The 11886-nt window shown below is 40.9% G+C and overlaps 1 pseudogene; it reads right to left on the reverse strand.

Annotated features, from left to right (window-relative positions):
* Positions 1 to 2589: 2589 nt before the first annotated feature.
* LOC127077185 (uncharacterized) lies at positions 2590 to 2689 on the reverse strand (annotated as a pseudogene).
* Positions 2690 to 11886: the final 9197 nt, after the last annotated feature.

Raw genomic sequence — 11886 nt, forward strand, 5'->3', positions numbered from 1 at the left:
GAGGCCATGGATACATGAGGCAGGAGTTGTTACCTCAACGTTGCATCAGAAATTGAAGTTTGTCAAGAATGGAAAGTTGGTCATTGTTGGTGGGGAGAAGGCATTGCTGATAAGCCACCTGTCATCTTTCTCTTATGTAGAAGCTGAGGATGAGGTTGGAACTCCGTTCCAAGCCTTGTCTATTGATAACACGAAATTATATCATATTTTAGGACTTAATTCAATTAAATTTTATTATTATTTGTTTCAGTTCACTTCATTTTATTAGATATTACGCGGTATTTTCTTCCTATTTGTCTCAGGTAGCTTATTTTGAAGCACAAGTAAAAATGGAAGAAAAGGAGGTGCAAAAAGGAGAGAAAATGAACCAAATGTCAAAGCCCAGCCCAAAGCACAAAACGCAGGTGCCGTGCATGTGACGGACGTCACAGAGGGCGTGACGAGCGTCACGCCTTGCACACTCCTGTGACGGACGTCACACATGGTGTGACGAACGTCACACCATTCCCCTACATTTTTGGCGCAAGGAACGCCTCAGAGACGTTGAGCGTTGAGGGAGTGTTGAGCCCTATATCCACGCCATGCTTTTATGCACGTTGAAGACCTTTTTGGCAGCGGAAGCGGTTACTCAAGCATATATAAATAGCCACTTGCAAAACCAAAAAGGGTTCCGAAGCTTTTCCACATTTTTTCCTTTGCCGTTTTCGCTTTTACACATTTTCTTTTCCAGCAACTTAAGTAGTATTGTTTCTTTATTATTTTTACGAGTTTTACACTATCTCCCTTGCAATTTCTATTTTCCTTTTTCCTTTTTAGCATTTAGTTAATTCTTTTCGCACAATAGTTTCTACACCGGAAACTATTGTGCACCTTTTTACCGGATCTAACCTTACGTTAGAATCTAGCTTTATTTCCTTCGTTTTAATTTGTTGTTTAATTGAAGAATCCAAGAACAAATCCTACCGGCTTGTGGTGGAGTGTTCAAGACTATTGTTTAACTCATTCAGGTTCTTTAATTATTATTTAATGCTTTGCTTTATTATTTATTTATATTATCTGCCTGGGATGAGTCTGTTTATGCATGATAAGTATTTTAGTTTGTTTAGCATGTCTTACTAATTCGCTTAGATATCGGTATGTAAAGTAAGCGGAATAAGGAATCAAGACTAAGTCGGTTAAATTAAGTTTAAAATTAAAATCACTCTTTTTACGGTCTCAATTTACAGGTTTAATAACAAAGGTTTTTACGAAAGTAAAAGACATAAAGAAGTTAAAATCAATAGAGCGAGAGTTTGAGGTTTTAACTGGACAGTGTAAATTAGACATTAATTCTAGATCAGGGCGAGAGCAAGTTTTAGAGTTAATTAAATTCCGATCTTTTCCAAAAAGTATTTTTAAAAGATTGAATGTGAGGACGAGAGTTAAGCATTCGAATTTAATTATATAACCTAAGTCAACAGAGCCAGAGTTTGAGATAAGGGTGTTTAAACGGTCAGTGTTTTCTTGAAAAGAGTTTCTATGGACTGTATTGCTTTCAAAAAATGGTTTTTTGACTTAATTATAAGTGACAGCTACATTAACATAAAATCATGGTTTATTCAACAGAGCGAGAGTTTGAGATAAAACTTTTAACCAATAAAGTCAACTGAAAAGATTTATTTTAAAACCAAGAGACCGACAAAGGATTGATTCCCTAATTACGACGAACTACATACCGATATCCGCTTTATTAATATTTAATCTAGATCTTAGTTTAGTTTTTAGCTTTCCCCCAAACAATCAAACATTATTCACCTTAGCTTTACGAAGTAACCTTAGATAACGGTATATCGATTCATAAGTCCCTGTGGGATCGATATCTTTTAAAACTACGCGATAGAACTGTGCACTTGCAGTTTGTACCCTAAATTCGACTCATAAAGTCGCGATCAAGTTTTTGGCGCCGTTGTCGGGGACTTTTATTTAATCGATATCGTAACTCTTCCGTTACGCTGTAGAGACTAAGGTTTCTTTTTCTTCTATTCTTTCTTTCGTTGATTTATATGCCACGCACTCGCTCACAAGGCGAACCGCTCTATTTACGAATCAACGATATCGAACTATATCTCCGAGTCCTACGACGAATTCGGGAATATCGTGCTGCAAACAATCTCCCTCCTGTAGAACTTCCTGATTTCAAAAACCTTTTTCCTTCGATACCCGAGATGGCAGAACCAGCTCGTGCTCTTAGAGATTACGCCGCTCCATCGCAAGATGAGCCGCATTCAAGTATTGCTCCGCCCGCAATCGAAGCAAACAACTTCGAACTTAAACCTTCGCTGTTGCAGGCTGTGCAACAGAACCAATTCTCTGGAAATCCTACCGAGGATCCAAACCTTCATTTATCCGTATTTGTCCAATACGCTGATACTGTTAAAGCTAATGGTGTCACTTCGGAGGCAATTCGACTTCGTCTTTTTCCTTTCTCATTAAGAGATAGCGCTAGAAGATGGCTTCAGTCTCTCCCTTCAAACTCTGTCACCACATGGAACGAGTTGAAGAAAGTTTTTCTTGCCCGATACTTTCCGCCAAGCAAAACAGCTATGTTAAGAGCCCAGATAAACGGATTTAAACAGAAAGACAACGAGTCTCTTTTCGAAGCATGGGAAAGATACAAAGACATGATGAGACTTTGCCCACACCATGGTTTGGAAGACTGGTTAGTAATTCACACATTTTATAATGGTCTCTTGTACAACACAAGGTTAACAATAGACGCCGCTGCAGGTGGTGCACTAATGAACAAACCTTATGCTAATGCTTACCAGCTTATCGAAAGCATGGCCCAAAACCACTATCAGTGGGGAACCGAACGAACAATGGTGGAAAAACCTCAAACGAAAACTGGCATGTACGAGATAAGTAACCTTGATCACGTTAATGCAAAAGTGGATGCTTTGGTCCAGAAAATTGAAAGTTTAAATGTATCGCCTCCAACCGCCGTGGTTGCTATAACTCAGAACTGCGAGGTCTGTGGAATCCAAGGTCACACTCCTACGGATTGTCAACTCTTGACAGGAATCCAAGCAGAGCAAGTAAACTATGCTCAAGGAAGCCCCTACTCGAATACCTATAACTCAAATTGGAAGAACCATCCAAACTTTTCATATAAGAGTAATAATGCTTTGTACGCACCTGGACAGTCTCCAAATCAAGCCCCAGCTATACCTCCGGGATATCAGAAACCGAACCCATCCATGCCTAACAATAACGCCCCTAGGAAATCCAACTTGGAAATCATGATGGAAAACTTTATAGCTTCCCAACAACAAACCAATAAAGATTTCTTAAACTAGAATGTACACACTGGCGAACAACTTAAACAACTAGCAAGCAAAGTAGATGCCCTGGCTACCCATAACAAAATGCTGGAAACACAAATATCACAAGTAGCTCAACAACAAGCACCTACTGCTGCCCCAACTGGTACATTCCCTGGACAGCCCCAACCTAATCCGAGAAGCCACGCTCATGCAATTATATTAAGAAGTGGAACGGAAGTGGAAGGACCGTCTGATCCAAGGATAGAAAACCAAAACCCTAAGAAATCAACTGAGAAAAGTGAACCTAAGGAAAAGGAAGAGAGTAATAAGGAAACCCTAGAAAAGAAGGAACCTTATGTACCTCCACCACCTTACAAACCACCTATCCCTTACCCTCAAAGGCTTGTTAAAACCAAAGATGCGGGCCAATTTAGAAAATTTGTTGATCTCCTTAAACAATTAAACGTTACAATTCCGTTCACCGAAGCTATTACGCAGATGCCCTCCTATGCTAAATTCTTAAAAGAAATTCTTTCTAGTAAGAGGAAACTTGAAGATAGCGAAACCGTTACACTCCCTGCCGAACGTAGCGCTATAATCCAAAACATGCCTCCTAAACTCAAGGATCCGGGTAGTTTCTCTATACCCTGTCACATAGGAAAATTTGTCATCGACAAAGCCTTATGCGATTTAGGAGCCGGAATTAGCGTTATGCCTTTATCCATATGTAAGAAACTGGAAATGGGAGAATTAAGACCAACCAAAATGTCTGTGCAACTAGCAGATCGTTCCATCAAATATCCTGTAGGAATTCTTGAAAACGTTCCCGTACGCATAGGTCAATTCTACATTCCAACTGATTTTACAATTATGGACATTAGAGAAGATGATACCACTCCCATTATACTGGGAAGACCGTTTTTAGCAACTGCCGGTGCAATCATAGACGTAAAACGAGGACGACTCACCTTCGAAGTAGGTGAAGAGAAAATTGAGTTCATTCTTTCCCAATTCTTAAAAGCACCTGCAATAGAAGATACATGTTACTTCATGGATATCATCGATGAATGCATAAAAGAAGCAGAGCTAGGAGAAGACAAATCATCAGACTATCTTTTAAAAGACAAATCTAACCAATGTTTAGCGATAACACCGGACCCGACGCAATGTCTTAACAAACAAACCCTTGACCTGAAAACACTTCCCAAAAATCTGAGATATGAATTCCTAGACTTAGAACTTGAACGACCTGTGATAGTTAATGCAGACCTAGGAAGACTCGAAACAGAAAAACTCCTACATATCTTAAGAAAGTATCCAACCGCACTAGGTTACCACATCACCGATCTTAAAGGAATAAGTCCTTCTATTTGTATGCACCGCATCATGCTAGAAGAAGACTGTAAAACCTCTAGGGAACACCAGAGGAGACTAAATCTGATCCTGAGTGAGGTAGTAAAGAAGGAAATAACCAAGTTATTAGAAGCAGGTATTATATATCCTATATCTGATAGCAAATGGGTTAGTCCTGTACACGTAGTACCAAAGAAAGGAGGCATAACCGTTATTGAAAACGAAAAGGGGAAACTATAACTAAACGAATCGAATCGGGATGGAGAATGTGCATTGACTATAGGAAACTAAACAAAGCAACCCGAAAAGATCATTTCCCTTTACCATTCATTGACCAGATGTTAGAACGATTAGCAAAACATTCACATTTCTGTTATCTAGACGGTTATTCAGGCTTCTTTCAAATACCAATTCACCCTGATGACCAAGAAAAGACAACGTTTACGTGCCCTTTTGGTACCTTCGCTTATAGACGAATGTCGTTTGGCCTGTGCAATGCTCCTGCAACCTTTCAAAGATGCATGATGGCAATTTTCGTCGACTTTCTCGAAAACATCATGGAAGTATTTATGGATGACTTTTCCGTATACGGACAAAGTTTTGAAGAATGCCTTGAAAACCTAGAAAGAGTTCTTGAGCGATGTGTAAAAGTAAACTTAGTACTTAACTGGGAGAAGTGCCATTTTATGGTACAAGAAGGAATTGTTTTAGGACACATCATCTCGAACAGAGGAATTGAAGTAGACAAAGCCAAAATAGAGGTAATCGAAAACCTTCAACCCCCAAGAACCGTGAGAGAAGTACGAAGCTTCCTAGGACACGCCGGTTTTTACCGACGATTCATCAAAGACTTCTCTAAGATAACTAAACCTTTAACCGGACTATTGATGAAAGATGCTGATTTCATATTCGACGATAACTGTTTAAAAGCATTTCAAGCGCTTAAGCAAGCATTGATCTCCGCACCCATAATGCAGACACCCGACTGGAATGAACCATTCGAAATAATGTGTGATGCCAGCGATTATGCTGTAGGTGCTGTTTTAGGACAACGAAAGGATAAAAAGCTTCACGTTATATATTACGCAAGTAGAACCCTAGATGAAGCGCAAATGAATTACGCCACTACCGAGAAAGAACTCCTAGCAGTTGTATTTGCGCTAGATAAATTTCGTTCCTACTTGGTCGGAGCTGTCATACCCCAAAATTTGCCCATTGATACTACAAAGCATTTTCCAAGACCCTCTGACTTGATCTGCAAGGCACTGATATCAAATGGACAAAAGCCCAGCTCACAACAGGCCTAATCCAAAGTGGCCCAAAATAGCTTGCTCGCTAGGCGAGCAAATCCTTCGCCTAGCGAATATCTCAGCATGTCACTCGCCCAGCGAAGCATCAGGTCCAGAAAAAGCCCAAACCTAGCTTGCTCGCTAGGCGAGCAATTCCTTCGCCTAGCGAAGCTTGCGAGAATTTGAATTTTTGGACCTCACTTTAAGCGCATTAGGTCACTACTACCATTACTATAAATACCTACTCCTCTGCCACGAAAAAAACACACAGAGACGGACTCACTCACCCGGAGACACTCACACAAAGATCCCGAGAAAACCCTAGCACCGAAACCCTGCTGGTCCAAAGAGTTCAGAAGGCGGAAACCCTGAAGGCCGCTTACCCGCTCCGAAGCTACCGTCGCCCAACTCAATCCGGCTCGCCAATTCAAGGTTGCAACTCGATTTGCAAACAGGTTTGCCTCACTATTATCGCTTTAGTTTCTTAATTGGCATATGATTATCACTTTGTGTCCTTATTTTGCATGTGGTACCACTTTAGTGTCTTAATTTGCATGTGATATCGTTTTGTACTCTCACTTGGCATATGGTACCACTTCATGTTCTTAATTTGTGGAGGTATTATAATTGAATTCATAAACATTTTGAAGTTTTGCATGAGAATTTAAAGGTGCTTGAATATTATGAAACTGAACCATATAATTATGTGTTGGAGGCCATAAGCCATGCTGCAGGTTGAGGTCATAATGTTCTCAAATTTCAAACCCGTGGCCGCTCGCTAGCTCATCGCTAGGCGAGCCCGCAGCGAGCCTTCGCTGAGCCTTCGCTAGGCGAAGCAGAGGCGACCAGGCCAGGGGCTGCTTTGCCCTTTTGCTGCCCATTTCATGTTTACCTGATGATAATCCTGCATTATTTGGCTTAAATTCCTGGTTATATTTATCTTATGGTGCAATTTCCAATTATATTTTATCTTGATGCTTTAATCCGTGTGTTCATGGTGTAAAGGCTAGCATACTTCCGAAGAAATAGCCGGCTAGATACTCCGCTTTATGCATGGGAAGCTTTCATGGAGATGGATGCTAAATTGTTTCACTTTAATGTGAAGATTCATATTGATCGCCTAATTAATTTTAATGTAGTGATCCTTAATGAGTTGATTTTAATGTATCGATTTAATGCGGTATCACCATAATTACCTAATGAACTTAAAACATGGACTTTAAATAAATGATATCGGACCTCTCTTTATTACCCCACAATTTCGATATTACGGTCATGTCCCGCGAATATGGGGATATCCTTAGCAAAGACCCTTCGGTAAAATCATCATAGTCCCTCGGACGTTGCCTTCGAAAATACCATTTTTGTCCCTCGATGACCCTTCGGTATAGCCTACGGTTAAATGATGATAGTCCCTTCGAATGCTAAGGTATCCTCACAACTGTTGCCTTCAATGACCAATCGATGACCCTACGATGACCCTTCTACATCCCAAGGATAAAACTACTTACTTCTCAATAGTAAGGACAGTTTTACCCTCATAAGGATAGGAAACGCCCGGAAAGACCTCGGACAGGTATAACCTTAATTGCTCATTCATAACCAAAAAATATACTTTTCACCTCACACCTTTCAAACATCTTTTTTGGAAAATCACCACTTAGCATACATCCGCACTAGGATCATTGCCGAGTTATATTTTTCTAAACTATTTTCTAAATTAAAACGAGATAACCACTTTGTATACATTCATGCAAGAATCATTACAAAGTTAAATTCTCATTTTGCAAAACATTTTTCACACCTTTCTCAACCACCTTTTTCAAACTAGAAAACATAAATGATTGAGCAATTAAGAGCCCATGGATAACCATGGATACAAAGGGTGTTAATACCTTCCCTTTGTATAAAGTACCTCCCGAACCTAAGAATTTAAAATTAAGGTCTTTCCTGTTCTTTTCCACCTTTCCTTATGGGATAAAAGAAAAGTCGGTGGCGACTCTTGCTAACCGCGACATTGCGATTACAAATCCAAATAAAGTCCAGTTCACCGTATGACAGAACTGGCGACTCTGTTGGGGACGATTTAAGAGAGGTCCATCTTAAAAAAAAAAAAAAAATCATTTATGTTTTAAATTGTTCCTTCGTTTAAGGGATTGTTTGAGTGAAAGATCCTACACCCGGATCTAGTGTACCTTAGGTAAGTAGCAATAGATCATCGCGACTATCCGGCGTATACTGGAATGGTTAAAATGATGGCTACGGTTAATGTGACACTTTGGTTGTCCTGATGTTCCTCATGTTACTTGAGGAAAAATTTGGCTTCCGCGTGGTGTCATCAAAGCATTAACCAGACCTTTAGAACCCTAATTGACTCATCCTAGCCATTAGAAAGTAGTGAGATAACTGGCTTCGGTTCCGACTGAGGTTGGTTGATACTCGATACTACACTCTTTGAGATTGGACTTTAGGGAAGCTTCGGTCAACCACTTGGCGTTGCACTGAAGTGGACTTAAAGAAAGGTCGATGATCTGAGATCCTTCTAGAACCCGGTTACTATTCTAGGACAGGTTGAACCCACCAAACTTCAGTGGGGAGGGTACTTACCTATGGAACTCATGCAAGCCTTAAAACCTAGGAATGATGGTTGTGTGACTTGCTTGTGCTTGTTATTTATTTAACCTCATAACATCATAACATCATAACATCATAACATCATGACATCATAACATTGTACTAACCATTTCAAGGACTTAGGGATTTAACTTTGTTCTGTTTTGTATGAAAAAAAAAACAAAAAAAAAAAGTTTCCCTTTTCGGTAGTTTATGCAAAGTTAAATTCCAAAAGGCCTTGAAAACATTTCATGCATTGCATAACATAACATAGCATAACAGGTACTCTAAAGGGATCAGTGTTCTCACGGTTTTCCTCCAAACAGAAAAATGGACCTCGAACAAACTGTCAAGGATCTCCATGCTCAGAATGCTCAACTCCAGGAGATGATCTTGAACTTATCCAGGGGGCAGGAGGAACTGAAAGCTCTCTTGCTCGAGAAAAAGAAAGACAAGAAAGCTGTGAGTTACATTAACCCGGGAAGAAGGCTTAAAGGACAGGCTGCGGGAATCAAAATCAGAATTCCGAAGGATCAAGAAGAGGAAACAGAGACAGATTCAGAAGATGAGAATGCTGATCCTTTCAACCCTGAGGATGACGATGAAGATTACGAGCATGAACAGTACTCTCCAAAAGATGGCAAGTACAAGTTGCTGGAAGAACGCATGCTAGCTATGGAAGGTCAGAAGGCGCCCGGTCTGGATTTTGAAAGCTTGGGTCTAGTCTCCGATGTGATCATTCCTCGCAAATTCAAGGTCCCCGCTTTCACTCAGTATGATGGGGCATCTTGTCCTCAGATGCATCTGAGAGCTTACGTGAGAAAGATTCAGCCGTATACCACTAATAAGAAGCTCTGGATCCATTTCTTCCAAGAGAGTCTGTCTGGCACACAATTGGAGTGGTATTATCAGCTCGAGAGCTCTGACATCCGCACATGGACTGATTTAGCAACAGCTTTCTACAAGCACTACCAGTATAATTCTGAACTAGCGCCTACTCGGCTACAGCTGCAGAGTATGACTATGGGCTCTAAAGAAAGCTTCAAAGAATATGCTCAGAAATGGAGAGATTTGGCTGGCAGAGTCAAACCCCCTATGACCGATCGAGAATTGGTGGACATGTTCATGAGCACACTGACTGGCCCATTCTACAGCCATCTATTGAGGAGCTCCTCATTGGGTTTCACTGAACTTATATTAACAGGTGAACATGTTGAAAGTGGCATTCGAAGTGGGAAGATACAGGCGACTACCTTTGATCCTCCGGGGACTCCTAATGACATCACTGCCCCTCTGCCTAATCAAGACGAGACTGTCAATGCTGTGGAAGATACTGATAACGATTATGACTTGGATAGCCGGATTTTCCCAACAGTTGGTGACAGACTCGACAATTGGAAGGCTGAAGACACTATCCTGATTTCCTTTAGTCAGGAGTAATTGTTATTGCTATTTTAGTATTTCAAAAGCATTGTGTCTATACCCGGGGCATAATAGCTAATTTTTCAAGGGTTTTGTCATTTCATAAGCATATTCATATTCAATAAATCAATGGACTTTTTGCATTCAAATATTGCGCTCTTTATCTTTCCTGTCATTTTTTTCAAAACAAGCTATGTTTCTTGCACACACGCACGTAACCGTTTTCCGATCCATATCCACTCTGGATCCTGTTGATAATAGTTCTGCTACTGTTCATTATGACTTTGAAAATCCGATCTACCAAGCCGAGGATGGAAGCGAGGAAGATTGTGAAGTCCCTGGTGAACTTGTCAGACTGTTACTACAAGAAGAAAAGACCATACAGCCGCAGGAGGAATCAATTGAAATTGCAATGGGTACTGAAATAGACAAGAAAGAAGTCAGAGGTTTCTTGGGGCACTAGAATTACATTGCCCGATTCATCCCGCGTTTGACTGCAACTTGCAAACCCATCTTCAAATTACTAATCAAGAGATGGTATGGAATGATGAATAACAAAATCAGGAAATATCTCCAAGAACCTCCAGTTCCGATGCCACCAGTTGAAGGAAGACCTCTAATCATGTATTTGACCGTGTTAGAAAATTCAATAGGGTGTGCTGGGGCAACATGACGAGTCTGGTCGAAAAGAGCATGCCATACACTGCCTTAGCAAAAGGTACCGACTGTGAAACAAGATACTCACGGCTCGAGAAAGCTTGCTACGCTTTGGCCTAGGCTGCTCGCCGACTAAGACAGTCTATGTTGAATCATACCACTTTATTGATTTCTAAGATGGATTCTATCAAATATCTACTTGAGAAACCTGCTGTCTCCTGAGAGAGTTATCACTGATAATGGTACTAAACCGAACTCTACACGCAGTTCAAAATAGAGCACCATGACTCTTCTCCGTACCGGCCAAAGACGAACGGCGCCGTGGAGACTGCCAATAAGAACATCAAGAAGATCATACAAAAGATGACAGTAACGTACAAAGACTGGCATGAGATGTTACCATTTGCTCTCCATGGTTATCGCACTTCAGTACGCACTTCGACAGGGGCAACTCCTTTCTCTTTAGTCTACGGAATGGAAGCTGTTTTACCAGTGGAAGTCCAGATTCCCTCTCTAAGAATCATGAAAGAAGCGGACTTAGATGAAGATGAATGGATTCAGACTCGACTCGATCAGATAAATTTGATTGATGAGAAGAGACTTGCGGCTGTTTGTCACGGGCAGATATATCAGAAGCGCATGACCCAAGCATTTAACAAAAGGGTCAAGAGACGGGTGTATCAGGTAGGCGACTTGGTGATCAAGCGTATCACTCTACCACAAGGGGACCCCAGAGGCAAGTGGACTCCCACATACGAAGGGCCATTTGTGGTTAAGAAAGTATTCTCTGGTGGAGCCATGATACTTGCTACAATGGATGGCGAAAACTTCCCGCATCCTGTGAACGCGGACATAGTTAAAAAATACTACGCATAAAAGAGACCCGCTAGGTCGACGTACCTAGGCAAAAGTAAGGGCATCCCGGCGAACCAAAAGGGTTCGGGCAAAAATTAGGGATAAACATATAAAAACGTACACCCGGCAAGTCGAAAACCTGAAAAGGCGGCTTGGGCAAAAAAGGGTATCCTGGTGGACTGAAAACCTGAAAAGGCGGTCCAGGCAAAATTTAGGGATTAAAGCGTATGACTATGTCCCGTTCTCTGTCAGCTTCACCCAAGTTCAAGGAATTGAACAAGCCAATCACTTCTATCCGACAGCAGGAGATGAGATGCTTGAAGACATAATGACAGTAGTGGAGTTAAAATCAACAGGACTTTTTCTGCATAGCTTTCTCTTTGTTTGCCTGACAA

The sequence above is a fragment of the Lathyrus oleraceus genome, chromosome 4 (assembly GCF_024323335.1).
Source record: "Lathyrus oleraceus cultivar Zhongwan6 chromosome 4, CAAS_Psat_ZW6_1.0, whole genome shotgun sequence".
Lineage (NCBI taxonomy): Eukaryota > Viridiplantae > Streptophyta > Magnoliopsida > Fabales > Fabaceae > Lathyrus > Lathyrus oleraceus.